General features: G+C 36.3%; 1 long non-coding RNA gene across 1 annotated transcript in view; it reads right to left on the reverse strand.

The window, feature by feature from the left end:
- Positions 1–416: 416 nt before the first annotated feature.
- LOC109029318 (uncharacterized) overlaps positions 417–27,172 on the reverse strand; it is a 29,859-nt gene continuing 3,103 nt past the window's right edge. Inside the window, exons 3-6 of the long non-coding RNA XR_002008375.4 lie at positions 20,501–20,560; positions 14,940–14,983; positions 4,136–4,283; positions 417–494 (exon numbers count right to left, since the gene is read on the reverse strand). This is a non-coding gene — a long non-coding RNA (uncharacterized lncRNA). The remainder of the gene's footprint in view (positions 495–4,135; positions 4,284–14,939; positions 14,984–20,500; positions 20,561–27,172) is intronic.

A 27,172-nucleotide genomic window follows, 5' to 3' on the forward strand; every position in this document is an offset into this window, starting at 1 on the left:
CATCAATGTTGTTTTTAGTTTTAAAAGATATATATCAAAGTGCTTTCTTCTTAAGATTTGAAGCAAATCTTACCCTTAATTTCATAGACTCTGCTCTTGATGAAATGAAACATTTAAGAAATGTATCTGATTCTCACTGACTCCCCAGAAGTAATAAGGTTTACTAAATTTCCTAATGTTTTATGAAACTGCTGTATAGATAGTTGAATAGGTCCACTAAGAATCTGTCTTCCTTTTTATTAGGATATAATTGGGCAATTTGATTCTACACTCAAGACCTTACTTAGTATCATATTTGAAAATAATTCTAATTTAATCAAGTCTGACTATCCCACTATTATAAAACATGTTTGACATTATGTGTGGAGTAAAAGCCTCAAAGCCTCCCCAGGAAAAGCACCCAAGTACCTGGCTCAGAAGGTCTCAGGATCAAAGGCAGTAACAAAGGTCTCTTCTTGGTACAGGATGTGCCTCAGTCAATTTAAAGGATTCACCTGAATGTAGGAAATGCATGTGAAATCTGCTGGAGAGTTTCTTGTGGTCAGTTTCCTGGTCTTAGAATATGTTATGGTTTGGCTCTGTGTCCCCACCCAAATCTCATCTTGAATTGTAATCCCCATGTGTCGGGAAAGGGGCCTGGTGGGAGGTGATTGAATCATGGAGGCAGACTTCTCCCTTGTTATTCTTGTGATAGTGAGTGAGTTCTCAAGAGATCTGGTGGTTTGAAAATGTGTGGCACTTCCCCCTTTGTTCGCTCGCTCTGTCTCCTGCTCTGCCATGGTAAGATGTGCTTGCTTCCCCTTAGCCTTCTGGCATGATTGTAAGTTTCCTGAGACCCCTAAGTCATGCTTCCTGTTAAGCCTGCAGAACTGTGAGTCAATTAAACCTCTATTCTTCATAAATTACTCAGTCTCAGGTAGTTCTTTATAGCAGTGTGAAAATGAACTAACACAGAATAGAAAATAATAGGGATTTTTAGAACACCAATCAAAGATTCCTTGTGAAAACTCCTAGTCATAAGTTTATTCTCTGGTCTTAGTAGTTGCTTAATAATTCATTGATTAAGAACTACAGAATAAACTCAAAGATGCCCATATGGTTAGTTTAAATTCTTCTGCAACTGTGTAAATATCAGGTCAAACCTTATGGGCATCCTTGGCCTGTTCGATATTAAGAATTTTCTTTCAATATTATTTTTATTACTAGTGGAGATACTGTCAGGAAATGGGCAAAAGAAATGACTAGGTGTCCTTTCAGTGAAATTCTGGAAATTATTTTAGCAGGATCTCTGGGTGATTATCTGATTTGATAGGAATGCACATTTTGGGTTAATTCTTATGTTATTTTACAATTCTGTAGAGTTAGAACTTAAATTGTAAAAAAAGAAAAAAAGACAGTAATACCAATGTTTCCTTCCATTAGCATGCAAATAATTACTGTTATTTGAAAGTAAATGGAGGCCCAATAAATTTTAAAAGAATATTTGAGCAAGCAATTCATGAATTGGGCACCTCCAAAGTAGAACTGGTTCAGGAGCTTTACTGAGGAAACAGAAAGAGGAGGCTTTTATAGAACAACACAGAAGTAAATCAGAGAAAGCACTTGGTTGGTTTCAGTTATACAGTTGCCTTATTTGATCTATCCCATTGGAAAGTCCCCCCAGTTATAGGATTATAAGTGAGTAGACTGCTTCTGACTGGTTAAGCTTAAGTTCTGTTTTGAATACAGGCATTTACAAGAAATAGCTCAAGCTGACTTTCACTTATGTTTGCAAATCAAACGAGGTTGAGGTCACTTATGAGGCCTGACTAGTGTTGTCTGCTCAGGGATTCTTCAGGCCTTGTCTCCTCTTTTTAGCACATTTCTTAGCAATATAAATGCATTCTGTGCCCTGGAGAATGCATATATCTGTATATCAAATTATCATTTAAACCAGTTGCAACATTTTACTTCTGTCACTAATATATCTCCAAGGAGACAAAGCAGGAAGAGTCAGAAGCATGGAAGGAAAACAAGCAGGTTGTGGTATTAAAGTCTCCAAAGTGAGAGGTGCTTCAAGAATGATAAAGGGTTCACTGCTTAACTACTTCTTGTGCTCATGAAAGGGAACGTAGGATGAGGAGAGAAAATCACCAAGAGAACTGTTCAGGGAAGTGACAGGGCAGCGGAGAGTGGTGTCATTTGAGGAGAGACCAAAGAAAATGCTGGTAACCAGTACGGACAGCAGTGGTGTAATAAAAATTGTACTTCATCTTTTTCCCCTGTTCTTGGCACAGAACTACCAAAACCCTCGGGACTAGCAGAAATGGGAGTGCCTTCTGTTATTCATAACAAGCCCCTTTCTACTACACCTGTGTTTATGCCACTGAGGTAACCTAGGGTGCGGCCCTCTGTACAGCTTCAGGATAGGGCTGGTCACAACAAAGACCAAATGGTGATTAGGCATTGGAAATCTTCAGCTATACCCCCTAACCTCCAGGGAAAGGAAGGTATTAGAGATTGGGTTATAAAAACTCGTGAGCAAAGAGATTCAAGGAGCTTCCAAGCTGGCAAACACATGGATGTGCCGGGAGGGTGGTGCGCCCAGAGAGGGTGAGGACGCTCCCAGTCATTCCCTCACCCCATACCCAGCCCGTCCTGTGCACCACTTCCATTTGACCGGTCCTGAACTGTCCTTCATAATAAACCAAAAAATCAGTAAGTGTAGTGTTCTCCTGAGTTCTATGAGTTGTTCTAAAAAGTTGTCACATTTGGAGGGGTGGGAATGGTGGGAACCCTGTGTTTGTAGTGGGCCTGGCAGGAGACCAGGAAGGCTGGCACTCTTTTTGGGGCTGGCATGTGATATGGGGGCAATCTTGTGGCATTGGGCCCTCATCCTGTGTGGTTTTCTCTAACTCTGGTTAGTTAGAATCCAATTGAACTGCTGTCCACACAGATGGTGTCAGAGTATTGGTTGGTGTTTGGAAAAAAATAATAATAATACAAGAGCTTTTAGAGAAGTCTGGTTTTCACGAAGAAACAATGATATGGAAGGAGTGGAATCAGGATACACGTATAAACCAATGACATCTTCTGTTCTCTAACCTTTTTAAAAGACTTTTATGGGTATTCTTTACTAGATCCTCATAACAGTCCTGTAAGGCAGGGGGAGATGACATTCCTATTCCCATATTATAGCAAACAGCTGTCCCAGGAGGCCAACTGGGACAGTTGTTCAAGCCCACGTAACTATTTGGCCGTCGATCTAGAACATTAACCCTAATCTCCAGTTGATGTGAACGTTCTCTTTTGGCTCTAAAAGTATAAGACCTGAAAGCTCTCAATTTAAATTCAAAAATCAATTTAAAATACAGAATCAGAGAGATCTGCCTCAGCAGCTAGGGCTGTATTTGAAAGAGAAATAATGGAATCTCCTTTTTATGACACTGAGATCATCACCAAGTCCATATAAAATGACTCATTAGCTTCAGCGTGCACTGGTCTGAGCAGACCTCCCAGAGGGAATCTCTGCCCAGGGCCTCTGCAAAGGGACATGGACAAAGTTGTCTGAAAGAGAGGAGAGGGTTGGAAGGGCAGGCGCCTGGGGGAAGGACCACAGAACAAAAGAAGGCTCAGGGGATTCTAGTAATTGTTTTTAAAAATGAAAAGTACTAGAAAAAGAGTACATTTGGTTTCTGTTGTTCTGGTGGGCAAAATATGGATCAATTGATTCAAATCAATATAAAAAAAATTTTCTGACAACCACAAATGTGCATTAGAGAAATGGACAGCCTAAGAGTTATTGAAGTCTTCATCCCGAGGATGCTTGTGAAGGTGACTTTGGTTGATAAAGTGTGAGAAATAGCACAGTAGCTACTTCTACACCTCTCGGGAATTGATATTAAAATCATTCCTAACTTTGGCAGCTCTGATTTTAAGAAAAGTTATCTGGGACTTTAAGCATTGAAAACCAAGAAGTCTGGTGAATCATTCAACTTTGAATTCAGTAAATCAAATCCAGAAATATACCTCGGGAAGGTAAGGCACAATTACACCAAACAATTTCCATTTCTTGGTGAATGACAAACGTATTTGCTGCAGTGAGTTCAAGAACGTTTATGCTACAGTACAAGGGGGAACAGATTATGACACTTACCTTCCATTCTGCTTTCATAAAAGTAGTTTTGTGGTGCTTCAGTTGACACAGGTTTGTCTTTGTTTGTGAATGTGGGCTGGAGTTTCAGTGGGGAAGGCAGGAGAGACAGAGGCAGTGGCCCAAGGCCTGTTTGTCTTCAATAAACTTACTAAAATAGAAAAATATAACAATCCTTTGGGATAGTGGCAAAATAATGTTTTATTCAAACATAGTAAATGCAGTACATTGTAAAGTACTTTTAATTTTTTTAAATCATTCTTAAAAAAGTTTGAAGATAAGCTAATGATTGATTAAAATGTGATGTGAATGAAATTAAATTAAAAGAAAAACTCTCAGGTCTGGAGAAACAGGGGTGTTGTCCTCCACCAGGGATTGCAGATTCAAGGCCCCCAAAACCAGGCAGGGCCCATATCAGCAAATTGGGAGGGTTATACCCACTAAATTGCTTTATAGACTCATCATTGCCAACATGTTTTTAAATATTTCGATGTAGCTTCATGTAATTTGATTAAAAACAATTCAATGAGAATTTTCTTTTTAGTTCATAAAACTTTGTATCCTATTTCTTATAGATTGGTGATAGAACTTACTAAATTTATTTCATAATAATGCTCGAAATTGTACACTTTTGACACACTAGCTTAGGATATCAAGTTTTTGCAATGAATTATACTCCCACCTTTGGTCTATTTTTCATTTTTCTAAATTTTGACAGACAAAGGTACAATAATATTTCACATTTCCCTTAGCTATAAGAAAAACAATACCACAAATCAAAGAAAATCGGAAATGTTATACGGTCAGTCTCAGAGTGCAGGAGTCGAGTCGAGGAAGTAGAGAGTGCCCAATACCCGCCATCTTCAGAAACGGCCTCGCTGCAGCTTTTGGTTTTTTGTTTTTTGTTTTTTTGAGACGGAGTCTCGCTCTTTCGCCCAGACCGGACTTCAGTGGCGCCATCTCAGCTCATTGCAAGCTCCGCCTCCCGGGTTCACGCCATTCTCTAGCCTCAGCCTCCGGAGTAGCTGGGACCACAGGCGCCCGCCACCAGGCCCGGCTAATTTTTCGTATTTTTAGTAGAGACGGGGTTTCACCGTGTTAGCCAGGATGGTCTCGATCTCCTGACCTCGTGAGCCGCCCGCCTCAGCCTCCCAAAGTGCTGGGATTACAGGCGTGAGCCACCGCGCCCGGCCTCGCCACAGCTTTTTTAAGGTGTCAGGATGGGAAGGCCTGAACTCATTTTGAAAAGAGAAGCTAGAAGTGCAAACTTGTATGTAAAATCATCCACTTTTTAAACTGAAAGCAACTAGTTTAATCGAAATAAGAATACCTACACTATGATACCCACACTGGGCTGGCAAAATTCCCAAGCCTTATCTTTAACATTTCCCCATGGTTTTTCTAAGGTATACTTAGGTTATGTTATTTTTATTTATTTATTATTTATTTATTTATTTATTTATTATATAAATATTCTTAAAATAAATTGTGTCTCATATATCATTGTCATATTATCTAAATACTAAACTAATGGATTTGTGTAACTCAAATAAATACATTAAAATATTTTTAAACGTGTTTATTCAGTTGGGAGAGTTACTTTGAGAGCTGAATGAGTATTTGTACTCATTAATTTTAGTATATTTTAGGTGCATATACTATTTATCATGAGTACTCATTTATGTTGTTTTTTTAAAAATACGTACTTAAACCTCTCCTCTCCCAAAGTTAAGACTAATAAGTAAGTTATACATTATTTCCAACGTTTAATGTAAGTTATAAAAGTGGGGTTCTTTTTTACTAAAATTGAGGGAATGGAAGTTTTAAAAGACCCAAATTTGTTTGTAGGTTAAAATATAGCATCAGAATCTTTTGAACTAAAGAAAACTTTAGGGAGAAGCTATTTGAACAATTTTCTTTAACAGATTTCATTTAATTTGATTTAATTTAAATTAACAGATTAACATTTAACATGAATAACACGAAAAAAAATGTGTTGAGTACTATGTCACCAGGCAATAGTAGGAATATAATCCTGTTTTCACATTAAATTCTGATAATATTTACCCACTTCTTTAACCTGATGGTATGGTTTTGATAGCACTATCACTGAGATATATATTTACCTTGTAGAAATATGACAAGTTTTGAGATTGTATCTGTAATTCTTTTTTCTCTACTACTTATTAATCTCTGTCCTAGAAGAAGCATTAATATGTAATGTGTGTACCTGTGTTTATGCTCTGTGTTCATGTTTGCGTGACAGAGTATTTATTTGTGCACATCATTTTACATGTGTAATTTTAAAAACGGATTATGTAGTTTTAAAATGTTTTAGGCTTCTATCCTCCTGTAGCCAAAAAATAAAATTCTAACACGACAGAATTTGGAGGAGCAAAGCTCTGGACAGAAATATTCTAAAACCTAACCCTTGATCAATTTCATTGGCTTCATTTAACAATACAACATATTTTATAAACATAGAAGTATAACTTATTAATAAAGAAAACTCTTAAGAATGTTTCTGATTTATCAAAACGTATTTTACAATCTTGCATTTTGATACTTATTTCGGGAATTTTCTAAAATCATTTTTTTTAAAAAAGCTTAAGGGAGAAATGTACTTAATTTATAATGAGAATACTTTGTTAGTTATGAAAATATCTTACAAAATATTGCCATATATAAGAAACTAAAAACTTCCATTCCACAATGGAGTTTGATTCTCTGAGATTTAACTCAACTTAGATCGTAAATCTGATTTGATCAACATAGAAATCATCTGCTAATACTACAAGAATAAATAAAAACTAGAGAGACCAATGATAGGATGGCTGTTAAGTACTTGCCTGATTACTGATGGGTCTGTGGGATTCCTAAATCGGACATCCTTTTTTAGTTTAATTGAATATGGATTCAGAGGATGGCCTTATATAAATTCTTATATCATTATGTCCCAATAATCTCAGATTTAAATATGAATATACAGTATTTAAGTTTAAAATGCACTGTATATCATTTTATTAAAGTAAGACAGACTTAAGAAATTAGAGATCAGTAGGTATCAAAATAATAAAATCAAATTTGTAAAAAAAGAAGCAATTAATAAAAGTGTTGATACTAAAAAAGTGAACCAACTAAATGTTTATTACTAAAAGGTAAGTCCATAATGGCAGAGAAATAATATCCTTCTACTATTTTTAGGTGCTGTTTTCCTGTCTCCTCTCAGGGTTCATACATTTTTAACATGTTTGTGGTCATTTTCAAAAAAAAATAGTTTGCTGGTCAATTGTCTAAACCTAATACCCATCAAAGAGAATTGCGAATAATAAAATTATCTAACAGAAAAGGGCTAACATGGCTGATTATTAACATAGTTTCTCAGTTAACTGGCAACATTGAAGACCAACATCTCATGCAATTGTCAGGAATTAGGTTCTCCCCTTTACTATCATTGAGTCACACTTGAAAGCTTAGTCAAATAAAATGATATTTATGAAAAACTGTTTGGGAGATATAAAATTCACCCCATTCTAGCTGTTTCCACACGATTCTTGGATGAAGTCAAATCATCAGAGAGCTACATATGTGGACATCATTCAATGTCCTTCCACTTTCCTTTTTCCAAAAAGCGTTTTGCTAAGTTGGAGTTTGTAATGATGTCATTGCTTTGTCTGGAAGGATATTTTAAGAAATAATTACAAGAAGATGTTTCTAAAGATGATATTCATTATGTTGCACAGTGTTCTCCTTAGGAGAGTAGATTTGAAAATTATTTTCTGTAGTAGTTATAGCAGGACTCTTTCATTCCTATTAAATGGCTTGCTTTTCACCCAGGGACTCTGATTTTGGTCACTGCATTTTCCCGTCTGCACCGCTAAATGTTTGGAGTTGAACTTGAAGCTCCTTGTTTGGAAGGACAATGATGTCACAGACAAACTTTGTGGACTGACTTTGCTCCTGGATTCTTTTTTTTTTTTTTAATTCATTTTCACTTGCCTCATTTTTCTACCTCTTAAGGCATATCTTACTTTGTAAAGTGTAAAGCAAACTATTTTTTTTAGGAAAAGGCTAAATTAAAAGTCAGAAATACATCAAAGTAAGAATATGAAGGAGCACGAAAATTGTAAAGCCTAAATATGTGTGGTTTTGTTCTGCATTTTGGAATAGTGCTGTTTTTCCTGTACTTGTTTTCTCTGTGAGTACTTTCCAATCAATCACAACTTCAGTCACACCTGAGACAGCATTTGTGAAGCACTGGCAATTTACCTGATTTAATTTCATCAATGGAAACAGCCAGTCTTGATAATTCAGCCTCCTAATTTAACCTTGTCTACACTGATGAAATTAACTGACACATTGCCAAATTCTTCCCCTCCTTTTTCTTCCTTTGTTTTAGGAAATTCAAAAGAAAAGAGAAGGAAAGAAGAGAGAGAAATAGGAAAAACTTAGCTTTTCTCTTCAGGCTACAGATATCACTGAAGCACATGCCAAATAGGATGCGGAGAATCTGTAAATTTACCGGCGTTTATGCTATGGATTGTGGACATAGGCCACCTAATTGAATTGTCACCATTATATGACACAGTAGAAAAGAGTATAGACTCTGTGAACAAAACTCAGAGGGTCCCATTCCTATCTGGGTGTGTGTGTGTGTTCCATTAATTGTTCATAACTATTTGCTGTAAAGTGAAGAACACGTATAAAGTCATGTAACATGGATACCATTAATCCAGTTTGAAGGGAGATAAAACTCATGTTGAGGTAGGCATGTGGGGTTGTTTGAGATGGACAAAGACACAGAAAGCTGATATGCCATGAGATGTGGCACAAATTGATTTATCACTATCAGGTAAGTTACTGTCAGTCAAATATTGTGAAATTAAAAAAAAAGAACAAGACAAAAATAAGCAAATTTAAAAATAACTGAGCTTCTTTCTCATTTAGTGCAGGAGCAACTTTCAGGTTAACTTTTCATCTTTTTTAAAGTGGTTACGATTCCATAAATTGTAGATAACTGATTGCAGTTTAAATGACACCTGCCCATAGAAATGCAAATGAATTCTGTCCCTGGAAATAACTACTGATTCCTGGACAACGACCCCAATCTCCATGGAAAAAGCCAGTTTTGCATCATTTTGTACATTCATTTCAAAATTCCTGATTTATGTATATATGTGTTTATTTTGAATTTTGAATTCTACCTTGAATTGGGTGTAGCATCACACCCATTTCTTCATTAGTTAAAGAGTTAAATAAAATATTTGACATGCATTCATTTGATATTCATATGAGTATCATGATATTACCTTTTTAAAATAGTTACTCTTTAGTGTCAATACATTTTGTTTTTCAATAATGCTCCTCTTCATAATTCTTAAATATGTTTTAGGGATATGTAATGGCATTACAGCAGAGATTCATTTCAACCATCACTTTGTAAGTAACTATGTATTCTATGTAAGAGCATCTAATTGTGAAGAGTCAATGGATTTCATGATAGATGTATGTTATAAAATTATATCTTAAAACATAGCACTCAATCCTTCAATGGAATGTTGAATGGGTCTTTTTGTCAATCCTATTTTATAGTCCAGTGGTATTAAAGAAACTTTAAGGACTGAAGTCGCGATGATTAGTGGCACATAAGTGCTCAAAAGAAGGCTTAAGGGAGAGAACACCTGGGCAGGAGCGCATGGCCATATGAACTCAGAGCTTCAGTGAAACAATTAATGTTTTCTTTAAAAGGGTAAGAGTGCAAAGACCAGACTTCAGAAAAGATACATAAATTGACATTCTGACCAAAAATGGACTTTATTTGCCTTCTTGCCAATAGTGGCTATGGCCCATTTTCTGAATCTTTATGAAGTTATAAGGCAAAACATATATCATTGCTTGTAGTAGCCTTCTTTTGATTACCAGAGATGGCCATCGTTTCATATGTTTTGATTATTCATATACATTCTGTATTTTCTCTCTTTATATCTTTGTTCATTTTAAAAATCAAGACTTAATTCTTTGTGTTCTTCCTTGAGTAGCTATCAAAAATCTAAGCCTTTACAGCACTGAGTATGTATATTGCCCTCACATCAATAGTCTCGGTGATATTATTAGTGCTCTGTTGCAACTGCTGGAGATAGAGCACAGCTAATTTTCATTAAAAGAGTTTGGCAATCTCAATTGATTAGTTCCACGTCTTCTTTTTAATAAATCCGAACTCTTTATTCCTCCTATCATCAAACTTGTCAAATAACCACCCTTCATTTCTTCACTTGCATTGATGCCCCAGCCCCTGCCATCTGATTTTTCTTAGCGCACCGCTAAAATTCCTCTCGGGAAGAAGCCTTTCATGACCTTTCAAATACAACAGATATTTTTCCGTTCTTACATTTAAACTCTACATGCTCAGATTCCATTGCCAAAACTTTCCCTGGGCCCCTCGTTCCATCTTTTCAAGGTCATTTTCTCTCTAGGTTCCATCTTCAGCCCACAATTCTTCTTATGTTACTGCAGCAGGCAGAGGCTTGGCATAGAATATTCAGCACAAGGTCACTACTTTTTAACCAATGAGGAATATTTAATGAAGGTACTGTCTACGAAGGGGCAGGCGGGATTTAGGGGAATCAACTGAAGATGGCTGAGAACTATAGAGCTAGCAACAGTTGGGAGACCTCATCATCCCTTGACCTGAAGCAGCTAAGCAGACTCTAGAAGCAGCTGTGTGAAGAGGTGCACCTGCTGCAGCTGTGGCCTTTGACTGAGGATGACCCTCAACCTGCAGTTACCGCTTGACCCAGCAGAAAGGAAGCTGGGAAAACAAAACCTGTTTTCACCTTCCTGGGTCCCTGATTTTCTCTCTATGCCTCCTCTAGATGGTGCTTACCAAAAACCTGAGGATGGAAGAGTCCACTGGTGCAGTCCACTGGGCTCAGGGTGCTCTGGTGCCCAGACTACATGAAAGGGCAGATCTGAAGGGCAAATAGAAGACAAGAAGAGGAACAACCTGCACTCTCTAGATGTTCTCATCCATCCAACAACAGCCCACACGATGATGACGTTGACACTAATTGTAGGCCAGCAGTTTCCAAAGCTGGCAGTTTCTAATAATCGCCTGGGGAGTCTTTTTTTTTTTAATGAAAAAAAAAATTCAGGCGCACATCCCCATAAATTTTAATTTAATCAATCTGCAGTTGGGCCTGAGATTTAGTCATTTTAAGCAGTAAATTTCCTAACGCGCAGTCAGAATTGAGAACCAGTTTTAGATTATATATCTGCATTACATTTCAAACTCACATATGCTATTGCCTACTAAAAATCTCCACCTACATTTCCCATATGCATTTCAAGCTATATATGTACAAAATAAATGTTTTACTGTTCTCAAATGCATTTCCCCTGACATTGTTACATTTTAATCTTAGCCATTGACAGTAATATCTAGCTAGGTACTCAAGATCAAAGCTGAAGATTCACAATGCTCTGACCATTGTTTGCTGTTCTCTGCATCTGCTAAATTCTTTCTTACTCTTTGAGCTGTATTTCCCTCTTTTTTGGATAAATGAACTCCTACTCTGCCATTAAAATGCATCTGTCATTTTGAAACTTTCACAACTACTCTTTTCACGGCAACTCATAGGACATCTTCAAACTTTTATTTCAAGGTGTTTTATACACAAGCAATACTTTCAAAAGTATAACTAAATATCTCATTTACCCCGCAGTAAGTTATAAAACAAATTTCAGCAGGTTAAAAATCACTGGCATTAAAAAACTGGCATTAATGCCTATTGATATTAATGTTGAAATAAGGAAAATTGCTAAGTTTGAATTTATAAAAGTACTAAAAACTACTGTTTTTACCTATTTTGTAGTATGTCATAATGTGATTACATGTACATCTTTTGCTATAGGTAAAAACACTTCTGCTGCTATAATTTTTGAAATGTCACTCTTCTAGACTGTGAGACAAAGAGAAGGGAAAAGATTGCTGTGGGAGCAAAGGAGCTGGGGAAGGGTCCACGGGCTCCCGTCTCCCGGTGAGTCCACTCCACACCCTTCACAGTTCGCTATTACCCAGTGGCCTGTGGGACATTAGCTCTGTCCTTTGCTTTCACTTTCATTGTGACTATGAAAAAGAAAATGAAAATATAAACATCATTATAAAAAATGCATCAAGCCCATTATGCATCTTCTCCACACTGGTTTTCTGAAACAGGTGGGAGAGAACACGGCATCCTTCCTCCTTCACACTGAAATGCTGGCCAATTTCCCAGATTTCCACTGTAAGTCCAATATAGGACTAGAAGCCTTAGATATATGTAGCATTGTTTGAAACTAATACTTCAAATATACAAATTTCATGTATATTTATAAATATATTTATATATAATATGTTATCGATAATACATTATAATATAATTAAATGTTAACATGTAAACAATATTAATGGAAGGTTGTTCAATGGGTGTAGAGTCTCAGTTTTGCAAGATAAAAATGTTTTAGAGATCTGTTCCACATCAATATAAATATAGTGAACATGACTGAACTGAATACTTAAAAGTACTTAAGATAATAAATTTTATATTATGTATTTTATCATAATTAAAAGTTAATTATATAATTAATAAATTTTGAACAAAAGACATATTAGCATACATTTTTTCAAAACATTTCTAAACCAGTTAAGTATCTAATTCATTGCTCCAAACATTTCTGTGTTTATCTTATATGTTTCGTTGTGTATATTTTAATATATTGTGTTATACTATGTTTTTATGTGTCTATGTTCTCTCTTTTAGGACTTCACGTCGATTTGTTGTGTCAGTAACTGTTCCTTGATTTTAGTAATCCCGACACTTAGTGTAGCGCATGCTCTGAAACTGACCCTCAAAAAATTCCTGGGTTAAATGAAGAAATGAATGAATGAATCAGGTTAAAAATATCAATCCATCTACCTTACAGACTTCTAGAAACATAGTTCCTAAAATAACTGTGTGAGGTAATGCATATGTTAATTAACTCAATTTAGCCATTCCACAATGTATACATATTTTAAAACACCTTGTTGTGCAAGATAAATACACACAATTTTATTTGTCAATTAAAAACAAATAAAACAAGTAAATTGGCAAAAAGAAGAAGCATAGCTCTTAACTGCTGGTTAATTTGACACAGTATCATTGTGATTTCAGCCCATATAAAGGTGTTATTAATAAAAATTACTATCCACAAACCCCAGGGGGTCCTAAAAAGACTGTTCGGTAATTAACAGATGTTCCCACAATGTCCTGTTGTTTATGAAGGTAACTGTTTCTACAATTAAATACTGAACACACACTCCAGGCATTTTTCCAGGTGGTTTTACACATACTCTACTTGCTAATCTAATCTTTTCGTTTGTTTGTTTGTTTTTGTTTTGTTTTGTTTTTTTAGATGGAGTCTTGCTCTGTTGTTGCTCAGGCTGGAGTGTAGTGGCGTGATCTCAGCTCACTGCAACCTCCGCCTCCCGGGTTCAAGCAATTCTCATGACTCAGCCTCCCAAGTAGCTGGGAATACAGGCGTATGCCACCATGCCTGGCTAATTTTTTTTTTTTTTTTTTGTATTTTTTTAGTAGAGACGGGGTTTCACCATCTTGCCCAGGCTGGTTTCAAACTCCTGATCTTGTGATCCGCCTGCCTCTGCCTCCCAAAGTGCTGGGATTACAGGTGTGAACCACCGTGCTCAGCCACTAATCTTTATGTCAATCCTTAGAGGTAAGCATTCTCTTCCTCACTTTTCAATTGAGGAAATTAAGGCACAGAAAAGAAAAGTAATGTCCAAAGTCATACAATCAAGTGTGTCATTGAAATTTTCATGTAAACCTACAGAAAGTGCATAGTCATCTTGATGAATTTTTCAAAGTAAACCCATCAGTAAAGCTAGGATTAGATCAGGAATTAAAACATCTTCATCACCTAGAAACTTCCCTCCTGCGCCAGCCTGGGTACACTAACTGCCAAAGGTAACCACTGACTTGTCTCACTGTAGAATAGTTTTGCTTGTATTTGAAATTTGAATAAAAGTTCTTATAGAGAATGTAATCGTAAACAGCCTGGCTTTATCCACTCAAGGAGTTTTGAGTTTCATCCATGTTGCTGGGTGTAGCAATAATCTACTCATTTTAACTGTGGTCTAGAATTCCATTCTATGGATATACCAAAATCCATCCATTCTACTGTTGATTGACATTTGGGCTTTTTCCCATTTGGAGCTATTCCAAATAATGCCACCATTAACGTTTTGTATAAATCTATGGTACACATATTTACAAATTTCTGCTGGAATGAAATCATAGGTTGTAAAAGATCTTGGAATTTAGTTCATTCACTTTTACTCAATTCCAGGGCTCTTTGACAAATCTGTGGCATATCATTAGGTTGTACTAAATCCATTTAGTCATTTTGCCATTCAACCATTTATTTATTGTATGTACGTGTATGTGTGTATATAGAGGAATGTGCCCATACACATGTATTATATATATGTATATGCCCATACACATGTATATATGTGTATATATACACATATGTGTACGTGTGTCCATACACATGTATATATGTGTATATATACACGTGTGTATGTGATTATGCATCCATACACATGTATATATGTGTATGTACATATATATGTGTGTGTGCGTGTGTATGTATACACATGGTTGGGGAAAGAAAGACAGAAAAGATAATTAATAAAGTTTGTTATGCACCAGGCACTCATACTGTGCAGGTCCTGGTGATAGGATGAAAACCATCTGGAGCTCTTTCTTACCTTCATGGAATTATAATCCAATAGTTTGATTCACTGCAGTTAACCTAGTGGGAAAAAAAAACATATTTATATTTCTAAATTTCCTATATACATTCACAGAGCCAACTGAATTACCTTCAATAAATTGAAATGACCAAAAAAATTAATCACATTATAATTTCTTGCATTCATATGAGTTGGACTATTCTATTTACTCCCTGTTACTATACCCAAGGCTAGTGTTTATGTCAGAAAGGCACCCCGGGGTAAATAATCTCTCTAAGCCAAGAATCTGAGTATTATGGATTTCCAATGATTCAGTGTTCCTTTAACATCTTATGGAGGCCACAAAACACATGTGGTAGAAAATCGACGCTGGCCAGAAGACTCACAATGACCGGATTTGATCACGGTTCTGTCACAGCCATTGTGCACCATCTTTCATTACTGGCTGGAACTTTCTGGGGCTGTTTCCAGTGTAAAAAAGGGACTGATCCCTGTGAACACTATGGGCTTTTCAAGCTCATGGACTTCACATTTGGTTTATAGCTGGCAATTCTGGCATTATTTGAATTGTGGTGCAAAAAAAAATCCACTTTTAGGAAAACTATTTACAATACCCTAATATAGTCCTTTAAGAGAACATCTGATTGGGTTCATTTTACAACACACTACATGATATTTTTAAAGTGCAATAAATTCTAGTAGTTTTCTTTAGTAGGTAAAAATCCGTATTTACCTTTTAGTTCATGTATTTTATATAGACAGTGAAGATCTAGTAAACAATTTGTAGGTTTTCTTACTAATCTGCTTCATTATTTTGTCATCATTTAGTAAAAATCCATCAACAAATGCTACAAATATTAAATGGACAAGGAAGACCAACCAAAAATTATAATATTAGCTATGGCACACACATACAAACACACTCACAAATACTGTATCTAATTCCATATCTTCAGCTCTCGTAGAACAGGACTTTTCCTGCATTTTTTTATTCCATCTTCACTCAATTAAAAAACACATTTCTGAAGCATTTAGTGTGAGTTGCTATTTATGCCAGTCAATAATTCACATCATCTGCAAAAAATATGTTTGTATCCTTTCTACACCCGTTAGAGATGAAAGGAAGGAATTTACGTGCTAAAATGGCTTCATGTGCCCAAATCATGCAAATTCTCTAAGCCATTTCCTAAGATTTGCAGATGTGTAAATTGCATCTTTTTTTTAAAGAGTAGGTATACAACGGTATGAATCTCAAATCATTTTTTGTTCCACCTCATAGTTCTTCAAATGATGAGAACTGATTTATTATTGAGGCATTGTCAAACTCTGAATGGAGTCTAATCTTCCATTTTAATCTTTTATGAGGCAACTGGGTAAAAAAAAAATTACAAATGCAAACGATGTGTGTCAGTGTACATATGCACACACACTTACATAATATCAGCATATATGTCACATTAATGGAGATTAGATCTCATGGAGCACCAGAGTGTCTTGAAAAAAACCTCCGAATGGTGACACTGAACAGGAAAAGGACTGCATTTAATAAAATCGGGACAACATGGCAAAATGTACACAGTGTCTGGTACATAGAAAACACTCAATAAAGTGTTTTTCTACTCCCATAAAATCATGGGATCATTGTCTCTCTGAGTTTACAGCTATAGAATAAAGATGGGATGTTTTAAGTTGTGAGATTCTTTGTGCCTATTTTATTGTAGTCATCTTTATACAGTATTAGTACAAACACTTTACCCATTTGATAGGAAATTGCCTTTCCAAGACACCAGAGATGCATTTAATTCTATGGAAGAAACGTTATTCCAACTGATGTCCTCATGTCTTGGAAACCAACTGCTATTTTTTCTTTTCAGTGAGTTTATGGTAGTCTTTTAAAATCACATTGGTGGAAATATGTATGTATATATACAATACATGATATATATAATATATTATATATAAATTATATATATTTATAATATATTATATTATAAATTATATATAATATATTATATATTATATATAAATTATAATATAATATATATAAATTATAATATAATATATTATATATAAATTATATTATAAATTATATATTACATATTTTATAATATACACAAATTTTATATATAATTTTATAAATTATATAATTATATATAATGTAATTATAAATTATAAACATGCAAATTACATATAATATATAATTTATAATATATAATTTTATACAACCATATATAGTATATAATATATTCCTTTATATGAATTTCTTCATTATATAAAGACATTTTATTTATATATATAATTCTTTTATTGTATAAATATCTCTGTCTATCTATCTATCTATCTATCTGTCTCTAATGCTTTGGGGTTTAAAAGCCATGCCAGTGGAAAATAATAATAGCATCATGTCTGAATACAAGTATGATAAATGCTGTGTGTGGTTGTAATAAATGTGAAGATGGATATAGATAAACTCTGACTTCCCAGTGGCCACCCTGGCTGATGCAAAAGACCATAAATCCTTTGTATTTGTAAAGGAAGAATCAAAGTGCACTGGAATTTATTTTAACTCTTTTCAGATTTTCAGAGTAGTTCTTTATTCTTCTCCCAAATATTCATTTACACTGTTTAGCAACTTTCTGAAGCATGAATAAAGTGCATAAAGCTGATAAGAAGCACTGGAATTCTCTATCTGTAACTTGAAACAAGATTTGGGTTGAACTTATGACGGCACATTGAATGGCTTGTATTTGGTGAGTTTTCTCTGTTACTCTTTTCTGAAGGGTTTTCTAAGTTTCTCCAGGTGTGCCCCTGGCAGGGATCAGGAAGCAGGAGCAAAGGACAGGCAAGAGATACTGCTGAGGTGCCCTGAACCTTCTCCAGATGGCCTCCCTCTTCTCCTCTGAGACACAGTGCAATAATACCGTATGGATAGAAAGTCTGAGGCAGCATCATGGAAGCTGAGTCCCCAGCACCTGGGAAGGCTGGGAAGAATGATGGAGAGAGAAGAGCAAGGAAAGAGAGAGGGGAAGGTAGGAGCTGGAGAGTCCAAACAAACACTGAGGCTCTCCCTGTAACTTTTTGGCAATGGTTCTTGGGCAGCTCTTGCTCCTAGAGTTTGAACTGTAAGAACTTTGGCATTAGGTGTACAATGTAATTATCTCTTATGGAATGCACATCAGAATATCAGTAATAAACTGAGTAATTTTAAAATCACTCATTTTTTGTTCATTTCTGCTGATATCTTGATATGGTTTGGCTGTGTCCCCACCCAAATCTCATCCTGAACTGTAACTCCCAGAATTCCCACACGTTGTGGAAGGAATCTCGTAAGAGGTAACTGAATCATGGGGTGGATCTTTCCTGTGCTTTTCTTATGATAGTGACTATGTCTCATGAGATCTGATAGTTTTAACAAACAGGAGTTTCCCTGCACAAGTTCTCTCTCTTTGCCCGCTGCCATCCGTGTAAGACGTGACTTGCTCATCCTTGCCTTCCATCATGATTGTGAGGCCTCCCCAGCCACGTGGAACTGTGCGTCTCTTAAACCTCTTTCTTTTGTAAATTGCCCAGTCTCAGGTGTGTCTTTGTTAGCACCATGAAAACAGACGAATACATATCTACACCATTTCTCAATATCTATCTCATAGCAGAGACTCACAATATTTTTCTTTGAAAGTTGTGAATTTGAATTGAAAATCTACCATCTTTCCTAATGGTACCACCCATGTTGATCTAATTTGTTTTTTCATTAAACTATCAATAATATTCCAATGACATACAATTGCTCTAAGAATACAGTAGTCCTCCCTCATCTGCAGTTTCACTTTCTGTGGTTTCAATTACCTGTGGCACACTGCCTTTTCAAAATATTAAATGGAAAATTCTATAAATAAACAATTCATAAGTTTTAAATTGTGCACTGCTGTGAGTAATGTGATGAAATCTGTGCTGTCCCATTCAATTCTTCCCTTGACATGAATCATCCCTTTTCCAGGGTCTCCATGCTGCAGACACAACCTGCTTATTAGGTCAATAGTAGGCCACCCTGCGTCATGATGCCTTTCTCATTCACCTTACTTCATCACATCACATAGGCATGGTATCTTCTCACATCATCAAAAAAGGGTGAGTACAGTACAATAAGATATTTTGAAAGAAAGAGAGACCACATCAGACAACTTTTATTATAGTATATTGTTATAATTATTCTATTTTATTATTAGCTATTATTGTTTATCTCTAACTATGCCTAATTTATAAATTAAACTTTATCATATGTGTGTGTATATGATGAAAACATAGTGTGTGTAGGGCTTGGTATACCATTCATGGTTTCAGGCATCCACTGGGAGTGTTGGAACATGTCCCACTAGGATAAGAGGGAGTATATCCCACCAGGATAAAGGGGAACATATTCCCACCAGGATAAGCGAGGACATATTCCCACCAGGGCAAGGGAATACTGTATCGTGAACATCAGCTATTGCAGGAAAGAAGAAAAAGCTTTAATATGTTGTTGCTTTCAAATTCAGGAGGAATTTGACAAACATTTTTGTGCTAAATATTGCTGTTTAAATTTTGGTCTTGAAAATGAAATCTTTCTTTGCCAAAAATGCCAACTATCTCATTTATTCATTTAAAAAAAATCCATGTTTCTCTCTAGCATGTCAAAGACTTCTGGCCTAAAATGGAAATGTGGAGAAATCCCTTCCTAGAATTTCTCCTCAAAAGTGCAAACTTGCCTGCTGCTTCCTTTTTAGCTATGGCATTCTTGGTTTCCAATTTATTCTCTCCTTCAACTGCCCTAGATTTATTCTCTCCCCAATTTATTCTCTCCATCAGTTGCTCCTAGAGGGCAAATGGTCTCTGAGCACCAAACCATGGCCCTGCCCTCAGTCATCACCATTCTGGGCCATGGCTGAACAGTGACTGCTTCCTAGAAACAGTCTAGGATCTTATGGAAGCCAAAGAAGATCTTCTTGAATTCCCCAGTTTATCTTATTCTTTTTAACTTCCCCTTATTGCCTTCATTGAGTCTTCCTATTCCCAGATGTGAGAGCCCCTACAATATAGTTTATCTGTACTGGTTCACTCAATGAGTGCACCTGTGGTTTTATTATATATGGCGGGTGTTTCTATTCTATTTGGTTATCTGTCTACATGGTAGTCTGCATGGATGATGGATTGTCACTTTGAATTCAATGTGTTCAAAATTGGATTCATTATCTTTCTCTAAAAACTGGTTTCCTTTAAAATAATTCATTTCTATCTGAGGTATGCCATCATCACAGCTTTTGCAATAAACCTTGGAAACATAATTTCTCATCCTCTGTTTTTCATAATCTCATTCCAAAGTTTCAATGCTTTTCCTTCTAAAAATGATCACGTTGACCCATTTCTCTTTATTCCCATGTCACCACTTCATCACTAATTGCCATTGTTACAGGATTCCACATCTACATTATTTTCACAATTCTCATGGCATGGTCACTTTGTCTCACAAAGCCCACCAGTCTTTTCCCAAACTTTTCCAATGCCTCCTATATTCACTGCCTCAAATCCAAATCTTTGCTTACCTAAATCAAGCCTGCTCTCAGTTGAGGTTGCTTTGTTCTTTGTGATTAAAATGGTTGAATCTGAAATAAACATAGTAGTTTATTTATTATATTGTATATCTTCATATGTTTGTTTAAAAACTCTTTTTTTAGCTAGGAGATAATTTGATAATCTTCGGAATGGTAACAATTTATTACCATAGCCCTATTTCAGGTTCTGACACTCAAACCTTGTCCCTTTTAAGAGGAGTTTCTTAGATGTTTCCTGTGAAAAAGAAAACCAGCCTCTTGATCTAAATATGCTATTTTATTTATTTCATTGTCTCCACAAAACTTTCCCTGAAACAGACACAACATCAAGAGCATTTCTCATTATTTCTTACATCAAATTACTAGGCTTGAAAGCAGCAGTTCAGGATCTACCAATATTTTTTAATGGTTTTAACTTATCTCTTAACACAGGATAACTTGGGTCTCAATTTCTTTACAAATCAGTCCATTCTTCATCTTCCTAGTATCATTCTCATATCCACTGACTCCAGCCCTCTGTCTGTCTCTGCTTCTCTCATATGACTTTGTCTGAATCCTCTCAATTATTCACTGAAATATCTCCCTCCTTTCCAGATCACGATGCCTCCTGAGGTGACTTCATTCTGTTCTTATCACTAATCACCCAGCATCACGTAAATCTCAAATCCAGATGGGTTCATGTACTCTTAAATTCTCATCTGTTAATTCCCTTGTTGGACCTTTCCAAACCCCTTGAGTGAAGGTTCTTTTCTAATTAATTAGTAGTTAAGTTAAAGTAAGGGAGGTTCATTTGTTATTTCATTTCATATGCAGTATCAGAGCATGTTGTTATTCAATAAATATCATATGATACTGACAATAACTTCAGGTTAATAATATTCTAGGAGATTAGATATGATGAAGTCGAATAAACATACCCTTGAGTCCAAAAGGAAAAGATATTTAAATTTAAGGAACACTGCTGAAAGCATCTTTCCTCCAAAGACATAGCAAATGTAAGACATAGAAGACAGCCTCTCCCCGACTTCCACCCCCGGCTTTCCAACTGATATTGCTTTACCAGAGCAGCCAACCCAGGCAACTGGTAAGCAGCATCTTGACTAATGAGCCAGTTCTTCCAAGGTGTATGCTATTTCCTTTTTGTAATCCAAACATTTTTGTGAACCAAGTGATCCAGACAGATAGCTTAAATACAACTTCAGTGTAGGTGTCGCCGTGGAGCTGACCCATGGCCCAAAGCATCTAAATTTGTAATAGGATATAGTTTATACTTGGCAAATTTGTCTCAGTATGAAATAACAATCAATTGAACTATTTCTGCCTAGGTTTTCCTTATCTTTGTTTCTCCATATTCTCACAGAGCACACTGCATTCTTATATTGGGGAATTTAGCTCCTTGCATTATAAAGACGTTTGCTTATGTGGGTCTTCTCTGCCAGCATGAACCCTGAATTACTTACTGTTTTTCTAAACACATTAATAGGTGGTTAATGCATGGTTTGAGAATGAAAGAGAAAGGATAAGTATTTGTAGCCGAACTTTCTTTATAGAAACTTCTAAATTACTGATTATTTTACGCCATTTAAAAAACCCATCAGATAACTACGGAAGGATACAACTCTCAAAAGAACATTGACAAAATATCCATTCCCATGGCTTCAATCACTAATCATTATCAGATGGTATCTAAAAATATCTCCATCCCGTTTCTCTTGTTTGAACTTGAAATCATAGCCTAATTGAATTCCCATCTTGGGTATTCCAGAGATCTAAAAGTGGAGTCTTTAGCTTCCCCAAAACCACCTCTAGTCTACTCTGTCTGAGTTGAGTGATTGGTGACTCTATCTACAAAGTGACTCAAGTATTCATTGCTCCTTCATTTTCCTTGTTCCTTAAGTTTAAATTATCATTAAGTCTTACTTATGCTTTATCCTAACACCCTTTATATCTATGCATTTCTTCCCTCTTCCTTACTGGCCCTGTTCTCCTCTAGGCCAAACTATTTATTTTTCACACAACAAATAAATATTTTTATTATGTAAAATAATGCCTTCTTTCTTTCTCAATTCTAATTAATTTAAATAAATCTTTCTGAAAGTTTTATAATAACTGCAACTTTCCTGCCTACACCACTTTGTTATTAGCCTTAGAATAAGCTTCAAAAGTTTAAAAATATATTACTTCCTAATATGGCCTTTACCTCTCAAACTGTATTTCTTGACAACTCAATACCTCTCCAGACCTTGACTCTTCACTCCCCTTAATCTCAATTTATTTCAGTACCTTGAACACAGGATGTTTTATTTTTCTTCTGGACCTTCTCAAATGTTTTTTCTGACTGAAATCCTCTCCAGCACTACATCTTTCATTCAGCCTGGTCAGTGTTCAGTCTTCAGCTTAGGCAGTGCTTTCTATAGAAAGCTTTTCTTGATTCCGAAGGTCTAAGTCCAGTATCCCTCCCCTGTGAACTCTTAGCACCTGGTACTTGCCCCTTCAAACTACTAAACACATTTCTGGGCTGGGCACGGTGGCTCACACCTGTAATCCCAACACTTGGGGAGGCTGAGGCAGGCAGATCACTTGAAGTCAGGAGTTCGAGGCCAGCCTGGCCAGCAGGGCGAACCCCATCTCTACTAAAAATATAAAATTAGCTGTGCATGGTGGCACACAGCTGTAATCCCAGCTACTGGGGGAAGCTGAGGTGGGAGGATTGTTGGAACCTGGGAGGCAGAGGTTGCAGTGACCTAAGATCACAGCACTGCACTCCAGCCTGGGTAACAGAGCGAGACCCTGTCTCAAAAACAACAACAACAACAACAACAACAACAAAAAACCAGATTAACCATATTTTCAATGCCAGTTTACTTAAAATTAATGAATAGTAATTTCAGTGTGGTAACTAAGTAAATGTTGTTCTTGGAAAAGCCAAGAAGGAAATAATGGTCATATAGTATTTCATTTGTATGCAGCCTTTTGATTTTCTTGGAATTTCTTTATATATATATAATATATATATTATACTTTAAGTTCTAGGGTACATGGGCACAATGTGCAGGTTAGTTACATATGTATACATGTGCCATGCTGGTGTGCTGCACCCGTTAACTCGTCATTTAGCATTAGGTATATCTCCTAATACTATCCCTCCCCCCTCCCCCCACCCCACAACAGGCCCTGGTGTGTGATGTTCCCCTTCCTGTGTCCAGGTGTTCCCATTATTCAATTCCCACCTATGAGTGAGAACATGCGGTGTTTGGTTTTCTGTCCTTGCGATAGTTTGCTGAGAATGATGGTTTCCAGCTTCATCCATGTCCCTACAAAGGACATGAACTCATCATTTTTTATGGCTGCATAGTATTCCATGGTGTATATGTGCCACATTTTCTTAATCCAGTCTATCATTGTTGGACATTTGTGTTGGTTCCAAGTCTTTGCTATTGTGAATAGTGCCGCAATAAACATACGTGTGCATGTGTCTTTATAGAAGCATGATTTATAATCCTTTGGGTATATAGCCAGTAATGGGATGACTGGGTCAAATGGTATTTCTAGTTCTAGATCCCTGAGGAATCGCCACACTGACTTCCACAATGGTTGAACTAGTTTACAGTCCCACCAATAGTGTAAAAGTGTTCCTATTTCTCCACATCCTGTCTAGCACCTGTTGTTTCCTGACTTTTTAATAATCACCATTCTAACTGGTGTGAGAATTGCCTTTCATTTCTTTCTTTTTTTCCCCTTTCCTTCCTGCCTCTCTCTTTCCATTCTCTCTTTCTGTCATCACCTTTCAACATACTGGTTTGTCACATCTCTATCTGATCAGGTATCCTGTCAGAATTTTTTTATTTATTTAATTTTTCTTTCAGAGGTTATACTCTTGAGGGCATTCATCTTCTATTCCAATCTAAACATTCTTATATTGCTATTATCATAGGACTACTTTTTATTATTTTTCTAAATTGTTTCTATATATTTTCTATATCTCATATCATACTTTTTCTTAGTTTATCCCTCTGTTTGACTATAGCACGTCCTAAAGTAATCTTCTAAGAAAATATTGGTATAAGGTAAATTTTCGGAATTATTCTCATATTATAAAATATCATAATTTGAAGCTCATACTTGATTGATGCTATGATGATAGATTGAAAAGAAGTTCTCTGTAGATTTTTTGAGGTATTCCTCCATTGTCTTCTAACATCCAGTGTTTCTGACACAATTTCTAACAATTTTATATTAAAATATTGACATAATAGTTTCTAAGATAATACAAAGTATTCCTGTATATCTTTCCCCCCACTTTTCCTAAAGTTGCCATCTTACATAATGATATTTTATTTGTTACAACTAAGAAATTAATATTGGTACAACAATATTAACTAAAATAGACTTTATTTGTATTTCTTTAGTTGTTCAACTGATGTCCTGCTTTCTGTTCTATAATTCTAAACTGTATACCCTATTTCATCTAATTTTCATGTTTCCTCAGTCCCCTCTAATCTGACAGTTCCTTAGTCTTACTTTGTTTTTCACGACTTTGCTTTTTTTTTTTTTTTTTTGGGAGATGGAGTTTTGCTCTGTTGCCCAGGTTGGAGTACAGTGGCATGATCTTGGCTCACTGCAACCTCCGCCTCCTGGCTCCTGGGTTCAAGAGATTCTCCTGCCTCAGCCTCCCAAGTAGCTGGGATTACAGGCCCACACCACCACACCTGGCTAATTTTGTTATTTTTTTTTAGTGCAGTTGGGGTTTCCCCATATTGTCCAGGCTAGTCTCGAACTCCTGACCTCAAATGATCCACCCATCTCGGCCTCCCAAAGTGCTGGGATTACAGGTGGAAGCCATGGTGCCTGGCCAATTTTGACATTTTTAAAGGGCTTGAACAGGTATGTTGTAAAATACATCTCAATTTTTCTTTGGCTGAGGCTTGCTCATGATGAAACTTGGGTTATGGATTTGTGGGAACAACGCCATAAAAGTGAAGTGTCCTTCTCATCTAAGAAGAACATCCATGGAACCCTGACTCTTATCTCTTGTACGTGACCAGATTTTTCTGTTGGTATTTTCTGTGGTTCCAAGTGATGTTTAAAAGCATTAATTGTCCCATTCATTGCACTAGGTTTCCACTGAACCTCTTTCGATGTGCCTGTTTGTATATTCAAGCTCTGAAAATTTCTCATTTATTTGTTTTTTGATACATCCTGCTTTCCTTAATCTTTATCCTCCCTTAATCTTATTTACACCAGCATTTATTAGCCTTTTGTTTACACGGTATCGTGAGTTCTTTTCTTTTTATGAGTAAATTACTCTTGAAGATGATTTACTAAAACACCGGTTCTTATGGTCTTTTCTCAAAGTTTGAAAGGGGAAACTCATAAACTTTTTTTTTAAATTTCTGATCTCCACACATTCAAAACTGAAATATAGGCAGGCATAATTTTGGCTTCTACTTCTTCTACTTTTAATGATTAACACAATTATTTTGAACTATTTTGGCCTCTGAATACTTCAAAGCAGTGACCCATAATGTTCAGCATTCTTTATCTCCTCTGTCTTGCAGCTGACGGAGTGGGCATACTGGTTGTATGCCTTGGCTCTCTGTTCACAATCCTGAAGGGATAGAAGCCAATCGTTTGGTCATTCTGACACCAGATATTGTATGCAAACCTGGCTGTGTTTTCTCTGGTGACACCAGACACTGTATGCAAAGCTGGCTGTGTTTTCTCTGGTGAATTGGGAAGAGGGACTACACTTGAAATTGACAAGATGAGTTTCAGTTGCCAGCTGTTCCACGTGGGTCCTTTCAGTTCCTGTAAGGCTTCCAGACACTGGCATGAGGTCAGATTTCCTTTGTCTTACTTTTCATAATCAAGTTCTAGGCCACTAGATAAAGCTACTCTTATGATTTTTAATTCCTTATTAAAGTAGGTTATACACAGAAAACATAAATTGGAGTCTGCCTTCCTGATTTTCCTGTAGTGGTTTACTTACTCTGATTCCCCTATTCAATATGGAGTTACTTCAAAAACACATGTTCAACTGAAATTCTAAAATCCCTTTTAAAAATCAGGGCTGGTGTAGTGGCTCACGCTTGTAATCCCATCATCCCAGCACTTTGGGAGGCCGAGGTGGGCAGATCACGAGGTCAGGAGTTTGAGACCAGCCTGGCCAACATAGTGAAACCCTGTGTCTACTACTAAAAAAAGAAAAGAAAAGAAAAGAAAAGAAAAGAAAAAAACATTAGCCGGGGGTGGTTTTGAGCACTTGTAATCCCAGCTACTCGGGAGGCTGAGGCAGAAGAATCACTTGAACCTGCTAAATGGAGGTTGCAGTGAGCCGAGATCGCGCCACTGCACTCCAGCCCAGGTGACAGAGCAAGACTCCATCTCAAAAATAAAATAAAATAAAATAAAATTGGTGGTCCATCAAATACATACGACTTGCTAAGCAAATTAAGGATGTTTGTTCTTACATACATATCTTGGTTCTTATAACTGGAGCCAACAACAGATTCGTACAGCCAACTCTAGACAGTTGAGAGACTGTTTACACAGATTACACACCATCTCTGCATCATCTCTTCCTCCCTCAACCTGCCATCTAATTTTAGTTACGTCAGTACTAGTGCCTTCATAATGATGGAGGAAAGGTATTAAGTTTCTTTC

The sequence above is a fragment of the Gorilla gorilla genome, chromosome 14 (assembly GCF_029281585.2).
Source record: "Gorilla gorilla gorilla isolate KB3781 chromosome 14, NHGRI_mGorGor1-v2.1_pri, whole genome shotgun sequence".
NCBI lineage: Eukaryota > Metazoa > Chordata > Mammalia > Primates > Hominidae > Gorilla > Gorilla gorilla.